The sequence below is a fragment of the Schistocerca nitens genome, chromosome 6 (genome assembly GCF_023898315.1).
Source record: "Schistocerca nitens isolate TAMUIC-IGC-003100 chromosome 6, iqSchNite1.1, whole genome shotgun sequence".
Classification (NCBI taxonomy): domain Eukaryota; kingdom Metazoa; phylum Arthropoda; class Insecta; order Orthoptera; family Acrididae; genus Schistocerca; species Schistocerca nitens.
The window spans coordinates 734,691,926-734,704,262 of record NC_064619.1 but is presented as its reverse complement, the minus strand read 5'-3'; positions in this window follow the sequence as shown (position 1 = coordinate 734,704,262).

Genomic DNA, 12,337 nt, shown 5'->3' with positions numbered 1-12,337 from the left:
TTTGTTGGTGTTCCTTTTTCTGCTACCCAAAGCTGTGAAGCAGTCAAAGTGAAGAACGTTCTGTTGGGCAGCGCATTCATTCAACAACTGGGTAGTTCAACTACCTCTCTGCCACAATTTGTCTGTGGCCATTCATGTGAACATACAGCTTGTTGTTTGGCACATCCATCAGAACATGGCACAGTGCTCACAGCTTAGCTTTTAGATTACATGACTGCTTTCACAGTTAGCCTTGTCTTTGATGGGATATGTGATGCTTGAGAGCAGACTGGAGTAGGTGGTTGTTTGGTCGGTACACTTGTCCAAGTCAGTGGAGAGCACTGCCCTCTATCAAGTCATTTCTGCCTGAGGGATAACGGCCAAGATACCACACTCCTAGGGTGGTTAATAAGACAATTGCCACAGAAAGAGAGCGAACAGTTGTGAAATAATACTCGATCTGGCACCTGTCATAGATCGCTGCATACACGCCTCTAACACTGAAGGTTGAATATGTGTATTTTCATTTATGTGTGGGTCAACTGTCAATTATAAGTGCTTCTGCACACAGACTGTCATTCATTGCCATCTAACTGAATGTGAACAAATATGCAGTCCTTTAAATTCCTGGTCCTCAGACATAATTGACGATTTAAATTGCTGTCTGTGGACAATAACATTTTGGTCCACTTGGGCTGGACTGTGATGGATTCGATGAAATTCCATGCAGGAGCAGCCACCTGTGGGTGAAAATGCAGTGAACTTCAATGGAGCAGCATGGGGATGAAGCAAATTTCATTAGATGATGGATCTCACTTCACTGATAAAAGTTAGACCAAATGTAAAAACTGGGAACAGAAAGAAAAAAGCAAAAAGATGGGGTGGTCTTTCCATGATGGAGTGTTCATTGGGTCCCACATTGAGAATGCTGGAAAAGAGGTCCCAACCCCTGCTCCAAGAATGAAGTAGAACCTTGTATCTGTAAATAAAAATCACTTTCACAGAGGAAACTGAGGGCCACTTCAACCATCCGAAAACCGTCTTCTAATATTAAATTTAAGGAAACAGGAAGACTAAACTTGGCACAAAGGGCCAAAGGAAGGGGACATTCCACCAATATGTGGGGTACCATCAGTCTGGCTCAACAACATTGTGGGGGAGAGTCATTACATAGGAGGAAACAATGGGGGGGAGCCTGGTAGGACTAATGCATAGATGGCATAAAACAATGACTCCCTCTGAGCAGAGCAGAAGGAAGAGCACCAAACAGCACTGGACTACTTTATTTTAGGGAGTTTATTACTATGAACAGTAGCACATCAGATGTCATTCAAATTTTGGGCAAAGAGAGATTTGACATAGATCCGCATATCCACAGCTGGAATCATGAAAGGAAATGGCAGTAAGTATCTGCTTCACTAGCCAAACGGTCAGCCAGTTCATTCCCTGGGATGCCCACATGACTTGGGACCCAGAGAAAGACAACTGAACAGATGGCACACTCATGGGCCGACAGAAGGACACGGACAGAAGATACCAAATGATGACGAGAGTAGCATTGGTCGATAGCCTGCAGGCTGCTCATTGAGTCTGAACAGATTAAAACACTGTGGAGTGAGGCCTGAGGAAAAAAAATGTGAGCTCTGTGAATTTCTAGAAGCTCTGCTATGAACACACTAAATGATCCTGGCAATAAATGGTGTTCTAAGCCAGTAGGAGACATGAAAGTGTATCCCACCTTACCAACTGTTTTAGAACTATCAGTGTAACAGATTGTGGCACCATAGAACTCTTCAATTATGGCACATAGAAGATGGCAGAGAATCAAAGAGTCGACAGAGATCTTAGGACCCTCGAATAGGTCAGTCCTAATTCGTAGTCTAGTTACCAACCAAGGGTGGGAGGGGTATGGGAGGAAAGACACGAGGTGCATTACAGTGAGTGGAGATGGGGATCCCGACAGGGAGAAGTGATACGCATGCCAACTGGCAATCCCACGCAAGAGTGGGTGCCAGGAGAGATACATTCCTCATTGGCGAAGACTGCAGGGTACATTGGATAGTGAGGGAATTGGCAAATGATGTCTGCGTAAGAAAGTAGTAGTTGGTTCAGTCATATGTGTAGAGGGGGAATCCCCACTTCTGTGAGGAGACTATCAACGGGACTAGTGTGAAAGGCACCAATAGCCAGATGATCTCCACAATGATGAAGAGGGTCAAGTAGCTTCAAAGTCAAAGAAGCTGCTGGGCCATAAACCTGACTACCAAAATTTAGCCTGGAGAAGACTAGGTCACGGTAAAGATGGAGAAGAGTGATACAGTCTGCACTCCAAGGTGCAAGAGCCAGGAGGTGGAGAGCATTAAGCTTCCACATACATACAGTCTTTAGGTGGCAAGTGTAGGGCAGCCATGTCAGCTTGTTATCAAAAATAAGGCCCAAGAAACAGGACTGTGCTACAACATAGAGAAGCTGGTCACATAAATAAAATTTAGAATTGTGGTGTACTGCGAGTCGGCCGGCCGAAGTGGCCGTGTGGTTCTGGGCGCTGCAGTCTGGAACCGCGAGACCGCTACGGTAGCAGGTTCGAATCCTGCCTAGGGCATGGATGTGTGTGATGTCCTTAGGTTAGTTAGGTTTAACTACACTCCTGGAAATGGAAAAAAGAACACATTGACACCGGTGTGTCAGACCCACCATACTTGCTCCGGACACTGCGAGAGGGCTGTACAAGCAATGATCACACGCACGGCACAGCGGACACACCAGGAACCGCGGTGTTGGCCGTCGAATGGCGCTAGCTGCGCAGCATTTGTGCACCGCCGCCGTCAGTGTCAGCCAGTTTGCCGTGGCATACGGAGCTCCATCGCAGTCTTTAACACTGGTAGCATGCCGCGACAGCGTGGACGTGAACCGTATGTGCAGTTGACGGACTTTGAGCGAGGGCGTATAGTGGGCATGCGGGAGGCCGGGTGGACGTACCGCCGAATTGCTCAACACGTGGGGCGTGAGGTCTCCACAGTACATCGATGTTGTCGCCAGTGGTCGGCGGAAGGTGCACGTGCCTGTCGACCTGGGACCGGACCGCAGCGACGCACGGATGCACGCCAAGACCGTAGGATCCTATGCAGTGCCGTAGGGGACCGCACCGCCACTTCCCAGCAAATTAGGGACACTGTTGCTCCTGGGGTATCGGCGAGGACCATTCGCAACTGTCTCCATGAAGCTGGGCTACGGTCCCGCACACCGTTAGGCCGTCTTCCGCTCACGCCCCAACATCGTGCAGCCCGCCTCCAGTGGTGTCGCGACAGGAGTGAATGGAGGGACGAATGGAGACGTGTCGTCTTCAGCAATGAGAGTCGCTTCTGCCTTGGTGCCAATGATGGTCGTATGTGTGTTTGGCGCCGTGCAGGTGAGCGCCACAATCAGGACTGCATACGACCGAGGCACACAGGGCCAACACCCGGCATCATGGTGTGGGGAGCGATCTCCTACACTGGCCGTACACCACTGGTGATCGTCGAGGGGACACTGAATAGTGCACGGTACATCCAAACCGTCATCGAACCCATCGTTCTACCATTCCTAGACCGGCAAGGGAACTTGCTGTTCCAACAGGACAATGCACGTCCGCATGTATCCCGTGCCACCCAACGTGCTCTAGAAGGTGTAAGTCAACTACCCTGGCCAGCAAGATCTCTGGATCTGTCCCCCATTGAGCATGTTTGGGACTGGATGAAGCGTCGTCTCACGCGGTCTGCACGTCCAGCACGAACGCTGGTCCAACTGAGGCGCCAGGTGGAAATGGCATGGCAAGCCGTTCCACAGGACTACATCCAGCATCTCTACGATCGTCTCCATGGGAGAATAGCAGCCTGCATTGCTGCGAAAGGTGGATATACACTGTACTAGTGCCGACATTGTGCATGCTCTGTTGCCTGTGTCTATGTGCCAGTGGTTCTGTCAGTGTGATCATGTGATGTATCTGACCCCAGGAATGTGTCAATAAAGTTTCCCCTTCCTGGGACAATGAATTCACGGTGTTCTTATTTCAATTTCCAGGAGTGTAGTTCTAAGTTCTTGGGGACTAATGACCGCAGAAGTTGAGTCCCATAGTGCTCAGAGCCATTTTTTTGTACTGTGAGTCGATGATAAAAACGTATTTTGGAGCGAAAAAACTAGAAGCCATAGGAGGTGGCCCATGCAGAGGCCCATGGGATGCCATCTTGGAGCTGGCACTCACCAGATGCTACTTAGTGGGAGCTGCATCAGATGCAAAAGCCATCGATGTACAATGCCAGAGTAACCAGAGGCCCAACAGAGGTCACAAGCCATGGACTGCAAGGAGGAAGAGTGTGACACTTGCCACAGAACCCTGCGGGATACCATTCTCCAGAATTCCATGGGTGCTGAGTGAAATGCCAACTTGAACCCAGAAGACAGCTGAGAGAAAAACTCATGGATAAAAATCTGAAGGGGACCTTGGAAGCATGGTTGGTAACTAAAATGTGATGGCATCAAGCCATGTCATGTGCCTCATGTTGGTAAAAAGAAGCCCATGACAAGGAGCTGGCAGTGAATAAAAGCCTGTCGGGTGGCTTTTTCCATTCCAAGCAAATGGTCAGTTGTAGATCGTCTCATTTGGAAGCCACAGTGATACCGGGACAAAAGGCCGAGAATTCGAGTACCCAGCATAATCTGAAGCTAACCATCCTCTTGAGCAGTTTATGTAGGACACTTGTCAGGTTAATTGGGTGGTAGCTGTCAAGAGCCGTTGGGTTCTTCCTCGCCTTAAGGACAGTGATATCTATACTGTTTCGTCACTGTGGCAGAAAAGCATCTGTGAACGAAATGCAGTTGAAGACCCTAGACCATCTGGGTGTGGACAGAATCTGGGCCAGCTGCCATGCCCTGTGACGAGTTAAGAGCTTGCAACAATTCCCATTCAGTGAAGGGTTCACTATATAGCTCAATGTGGTGCGGGATGAAACAAGGATGGTGGAGGAGGAGGGGGGGGGGGGGGGGGAGGATCTGGTCAACACTGCATTTCTGCTGGAGAAAGGTAGCAGGATAGAAAGGTGATGCTGGTGCCATCACAAAGTGTGTAGCAAGGTGTTCTGCGAGGACTAATGGTTCAGTGCAGAGGCCCTGGACAACTGAATGTTTCTAGCAGCCGAGAACGCTATGGAGCTTGGACCGAACCTGCAATGAAGAGGCGTATGTACCCAGAGAGGACACACAGTGCTACCAGCATTCCTTTTTATGCTGCATAAGAAAGTAATGAGCCTTAGCATGAACACACTTAAAACCAAAGAGATTGGTCTGTGGAAGGTGTCACAATACAGCAGCGCCTTTTAGCGGCCGTGGACAGCGACTGTGACATCCTCAGCCCTCCAAAGTACCGATCAATGACAAGGAGACCTGTTCATCGGGGAGACAGCAGTGTGAAGAATAGTGGCAGATGTGCCTCGCACGACTGCATCAATTGAATTTGACAGGGAGGTGTAGAAGTGCACGGCAGACATATACAAAGGGCAATTGGCCCTGTGGAATGCGTAACTTGGGGGCCTGTCCACCTGACAGTAGCAGAGGAACAATAGGATCACTGGATATTGGCCACTGTCACAAATGTCATCATGGGCTGACAAATGGAGGGAAGCCACGAAGGCAGGGGAGGAGATCGTTAGATCGATAGTGGTAAAGGTGCCGTGAGGAGCATTAAACTGGGTAGGGGACCCGTCATTGAGGAGAGACAAATTCAGGTCCGTAATAAGCTGGTCTATTATGGTCCCCTACCCACTAAAGTGACACTCTCCCACAGTGGATGGTGGGCACTGAAGTCCCAAAGGAGGAGAAACGGGGGCGGGAATTATTGGATTAAGGAAGACAGTGCAAAGTAAGGAATTATCCTGTCTGGAGGAAGGTGGACACCACAAATGGTGATTGCCAGAGATGTTTGCTCTCTAACTACTATTGTGGTCAGTAGTAGTCACCTACAAGGATGAGGTGCCATCTGTAAATAAGATAAGATCTCAGACGCAGGTGGGAGATGGCACTACTGGCGACAGTGGAAGGGAGGGGCGGGGGGGGGGGGGGGGTGTTGTGTGGCACCTTGTCATAGGATTTATGTTTCTTCTTGTTCTTTTTCTTTCAGAGCTGGAGGGGGGTAGAGCACAGAGGGAGTACTGGTGTCTGCAAGATCCAGAACCAAAAGAGAGCGGGTGGCTTTGGGACACACAGACGCACTATCTGAGTGATGGTAGGAGTCTTCCAGCCTGAGAAATGCTTGTCAGAGGGGTCTGGGGAGGGAGCCCAATCACAGGCAGGTGCCAAAGAAGGGGCACACTTCTTTGATGGGGAGAGGGAGCAGACAGGAGATAGTGGCAACCGCAGGGGAAGCAGAGGGAGAGGGGATAGGGGGATGGGGCTGGGCAAAGAAGAGGTAGGAGGAGGAAATGAAGTAACAGAGAGGAAAGTTAAAGATAGTGACACTGAATGGAGTGTCTCATACTTTTGGTGAACCTCAGCATAAGTCAGGCGATCAGGAGACTTGTAGGGTAGAAGGGGGCTACAGGGGGAAGGGCGAGAGGAATCCACACTGCAGACGACAGGGAGGGAGTTGTTCCCCAAATGGCTCACACTAAAAAACAGGAAATTTTGAAGTCGAGGTCAAAGGTCAAGTGGGGACCTATAAACCAAAAATAGATGAATGAACAGGCAGAAGGAACTAAATTGCAAACAATAAAGGAAACCAGGTGGATAGCCGTGTCGAGATGAATCAGAGCACCAAGAAAGGGGATGGAGGTGGCAACAGGGAGTGAGCAAGGATAGGGAGGGAGGGCAGGGTGACAAATGTGCCCAGTGAGGAAGAATTGGCTGCAATACCTCAGAACCGCATGTGCACCACGTGTGAACTCATGAAACAACTGTGAGCCCCCTGGGAGGGGGGGATCTCACTTGAGTGCATCAGAATTTACCATAAAGTTGACCCTCATAAAACTGCCATAATTTAAATGTGATGTAAAGCAGGTCAGGAATTTTTGTGACATTTGTGAGCCTTGTGGTAAATAATGAGGAACTAGAGGACAACGCTAAATAACCATTTGCTTAGTTCAGTAACATGTGCAGCTCACAATGTAATTGCCCATCTTCTGGTGACTATCACTAATTTTAATGTGGCTTTTGGTACGGTTTTCAACACATACAATAACCCTAGACTGATTGCATCAGCACATCTGATGAAGTTGTTAATGCTCCCATCAGTGACTGGGGAAGGGGCAAGTGAACTTCATGCACTACTTCAAGCAATGTTGATGTGCTGATGGTAGTACAACTAAATGTATCCTTTCAAGACATAATTATATCACTGCTCTTTATAGAAAATGTTGACCAGTCTGTAAGAACATAATTTAAAACTTGCCTGAGTTTCAATAGCTTTCTGACATTAGAAAAGAGATGTGCTTTTCTCAAAAATAAATGCAAATCTGAAATCATGAAGACTACAGTACTACCATGGCACAGCACATATGGGAACAAAAAGCAGAGCACCTGCAATGCCAAGCAATTTGGGCATTTGAGATGAATCTAGTCCCTGCTAGTGCTGCATTTGTCATGTGCCACTTGCCTTATGTTTTGTAGAAGTGCAGCAAATTCAGTCAAGCAACGTGTAGTGAACACAAACCAATCGTGATGCCCAACACATTGTTCAACAACTGTCTGAAGTGTGATTGTAGGGCTTCTAGTTGCACATCTGTTTGCGCATCTGTTTGCGCATCTGTTTGCGCATCTGTATGCTGCCATGCTTGTCAAAAATGACCCCACACATTGCTACACACAGAAATAAAACACACAATATGGAACAAGGAAGGATTGTCCTAGTGACGTGAAACACAAATACAATGGTATACATCCATCAATTACATTGCATTATTGCTCACTTAAAGTCATCCCAGACAAACAAGTGCTGCTCACAACAGGGACAATATGGTTGAAACATAGCAGTGGAACATGGCAAACTTATGCTCTCTCAGTTTCTGACTCGCAGTCATGATTTATATCTGAAGTATGTGCAAAGTGCCTATGACTTCACAGATGGCACAGTAGAGTATCCATTCAAGGAACAGGTGGAATCATATCGGAAACAAAACAGTACATCTCTGTTCAAGTCAACTTCTGTACAAACATCTTCATTTTACCTTCTGTCTGTTTAATGTTGCTGAAGGTAACTGACATCTTGTCAAATCCAACACACTGGGATCAAGACAAGTATAAAACTTATCGATCCAGAATTTTGTTCACCTGGCAAGATCAACATGTTGCTGGGAGCAAAATTTGGTCTGTACATTCAGAAGGCAAGGACTATCTTCATTAGAACTCATCATCCTGTGCTTTAAGAAACAGAACAGTGTTGGGTTATGTATGTCAAAGAAGTATCAAATGGTAGAGCACAAAATTTTGTCAATGTGGCCATTCATGTTATGCTTTGTGAAATCCGACACTGACTTTCTTGAAGAAACTGTGGAAGACAGAAGGATTAAATCATGTCTGAACCATAGCAACACTTGCACATGTGTGCATGTGTGCATGTGTGTGTGTTTGGTGAGGCCTGGAGAACATTTGGCTGGAGGCCATGTGGCTGGTAAGTTGTTGATTTTGGGGGAATCCCACTGTTTGGTGCAGGTCCCGAGATGTCGCTCAAGGTTGTATCAGTAAGGGCAAGATGGGCTGGCTCACATAAGGACAGATAGCGGTGAGCTGCATGAAGACAGATGGACATTCCATGCAAACTGATTGGCAAGTAATTGGCTTACTCTACAAGCTTAAGTTTTATGGCTCATCAACAATCACCCAAGTGGGTAGGATGCAATAATACCCTGGCTGTAATCCTTCACAACTGAGTGGAGTTAAGTGTTGTTTTGTTACATTTGAGTAAGCTCATGTCTGTGTTATCTAAAATTGCATCTGTTATATTAATGCACCTATGAGTGACTGAGTGGATGATCGTCAGTCAGTTTTATTAATTGCAATTTGTGTTGCAAGTAATATGTCATGCAAACGTAAGAGTATTCCCTGTTGTAAGCCTCATGAAGGGAATTAATAGTAACATGATCTATGTTGGAGGCAAAGCTATCTTGGTACATGTGTACTCTTGAGTTATTGTATCAACAGGTGCTGATATTTTCGCTTCTGAATAGCAGAAATTTTAATGAGTGTTAATTACATTGCTAGTCACTTGTGCCATTTGTTCATATTTTCTACTCCCTGACCCTTCTTGAGTGAAGCTTTATTTGTGCAGATTACTGTTCCCATTGGTGTGTGTTGGCAGGGTAGCTTTGGCAGGAAATAAAGTGTTCTTATTCCCGGGCCTAGAGTAGAGGCACGTTTGCCTTTTGCCATGGCGGCATTTCCGTCGTCGCACGGTGTCTGGGTTGACTGGCAGTCTGCTGCCCCTACCAGTCACACTGTGGTGGCTTGAGTGAAGTGAAGCTGCTCATTTGACGTGTACCACAGCGGACTGTCACAATATGGGCAGGAGCCAGTAGTCTGCTCTATTTAGTGAATTTATTGAGCTCAGGTGGTAATGGCACATTTACCAAGCCTGAGGTTCCTCCTCATTATACCTTTAACTACTTACTTAAATGTTGTACTCTTATCATTAATTCTGAGTATGTTAAGTTTAAAACCTGTTAGTTATCAGTGTAAACTGTTTATCTTTGCCTTGGTGCATAGTCATTCGCTAACTCCACTTGGGGAATTTGGCTGCTCATTCCTTGTTGACTGTTACAGTTCTATGCAGTAGCTCTCAGCTTGCTCTGAATATTTGACATCTGTATGTTTATTAAAGGTCATTTTTAATGTTTGTTTGTAGTACTTCAAATTCATACCTTCCCAGTTTGTCTGGTATGTTGGCGTGTGTAGTTTACTGTTTAATGGTTTTTCTTTCTTTTTGTTAAGTGTTATACATTTCTAAGAGGCCTTCCAACAGCTACAATCAATGGTGTGACTTGCAAATCTTCCTGTATTTGGATGAATGTTATTCAATTGTGTAACAGTTACTTAAGCTTGCAAATTGTTAGCGCATCTAATGTCTGTCACTGTGATTCATTTGATTGATAAAATTGTTTGCTGAACCTGCCCAACTGGTGTGACCTTTCCTTGTTTTGTGAACTGTGTACTTCCAATTTCATGCCGTTTTCATAGTGGGACAATCTACAAAATATGGCTTCTAATTAATTAAGCCTGATTAAATTTCGACTGCGAGTATCACAACTGTTTCAGTAAGTTTTTAAATTGTAATAATAATAATGTTGTTAAGTAATAAAGTGTATTAGCCCTACATAAAACAACAAACGACAAAATATGTGAGTCCACATTCCACTTCTTTTCCTTAAAGCTGTCCCAACCCTAGATGTGAGGTATCAATGTCTTAATGATAAAAGAAAAGCAGCAATGTGACTCGCACTTCGTGGAATACGCAACTAAAGATTCTACAGATAGATTCATTATTCATCTTCCATTTCATTTCAGGAAGAGCGAAGTTTGTTATGCAATTCTTTCCATGATGCTTCTCTCAGACTGAACAGAAACTAGCAAGACAATGAATGTTTGTGGAAAGCTACACAAAGTTTGTGAGGAAGTATGAAGATATACGACATATGGTAGTAGCAGTCATTACAGATTTCATTTCATATTACTTGCCACTTCAGCTGTCCTTAAAAAACTCAGTTTAACTACTAAAGCAAGAGTAGTGTTTCATTTTCTTGCCAAATCAAACAGGAATTTGTCACTAAACAGTCTTCCAATGGTAGGACCAACCATTCAACATTATTAGTACTCCGTAATATTATGCTTCCACATACATCGCATTGCCTTCACAGTAGACATGGAGATTATGGATCGACAAGTGCTGGTAGCAGATGAAGATTGCATTTCCAATTAATATTGTGGAGGAGTGATAGATCTGCACCACCTCAATACCAATGAAAGACAATCACATACAGAATGACTTGTGCACCCTTACTTGCAGCACAGTGGTCTGTTACAGTTAGTTCACTAAGAGAGTGAGCAGAGTGAGGCAGCGAACATTCCCACTAATCATTTCAATATGGACCATTGCATCTGAGGATGCGATACAGTAAGGGGGGGGGGGGAAATCAAGCCCCAATAAGATCTCATTAAGATATTGGTAAGAATTGAGTTCCCCAACGGAAATGATACAGTAACAGTGCCACACTCCAAAAATATCCACTCAGTGGTGCAAAAAACACAACTACTTTTACTGCTTGATAATGATGAGGTTGTTAGAACTTCAGGTTGATTCTAGCATCCAGATGCTGAACATTTTGAAAGTGTGAACAATGTCAAACCAGAATCTAATATCTACAGCTTCACAAAAGGCACTGTACTGTATGCCACATCATCCATTTTTGACCCATTTTGATTAATTACTCCCATTGTGATCACATTTAAGATATTTTTGCAATGTCTATGGCAGTGTAAGTTAATGTGGAATGGGCCCTTGCCCTCAGAGTTGCACTCCTTTGTGGCAGACACTATACAGTGAAATTCAAATGACAGACAGCATGAGTGTTGATCATGTAGTCATTGCAGTAGGGACTTCTACCAGTATACAGAAGTCAGTACAAGATCTGGATGATCATCCGAAGATTGATCATTTGATTCTGTTTCATGCATCAGAGACATGTCTGAATGTTACTGGAAGCAAATCCCAAACAGAAAAAGTAGTTACACAGTTACCTTTACTTCACACAGAACAACCTATGATATACGAGCTACCAAACATGAAGTTAGGTTTATTGAATTACTAAGCAACATGAGTTAAACTTGTGATACCCAAAGACAAGAAGACCTCTCTACGAAGTGCACAAGGTATCTATTTAATAGCCAGGGTAATATTCTAATAAGATTTTTTCAAGTTCGTCTGGCTATAATGATAGCAAGAAGAGTGACTTATCATTTTAGAAATTAATAGATGTGTAATTGGAATAACTAAATATTTTAGACAATTGTAAGTGGTAACTATCATGTTTAATGAATATCAATTGTGGTGTAACGTATCAGTTGGGTAATATTACATATTTCGCAATGTCGATAGAACCAATGAATGATGGTTGCTGCCATGAAGTCATATTTTAGTTCAAATAGTGGGTTTAAACTTCTATTCACTTCACAAATTTTTCCTCTTGTGCATGAAATCTGCTGCAGGTGTATGAAGAGTTTCTGCAGAGTGCGACAACGATAGTTGCTTCATCAGGCTTTACTGTACCTGCTGATTTGAGTGGTTTATCCCACGCTATCTCATTCTGGTTCAGTGATGTGCCTTGCCCCTAGATCTGTAGCA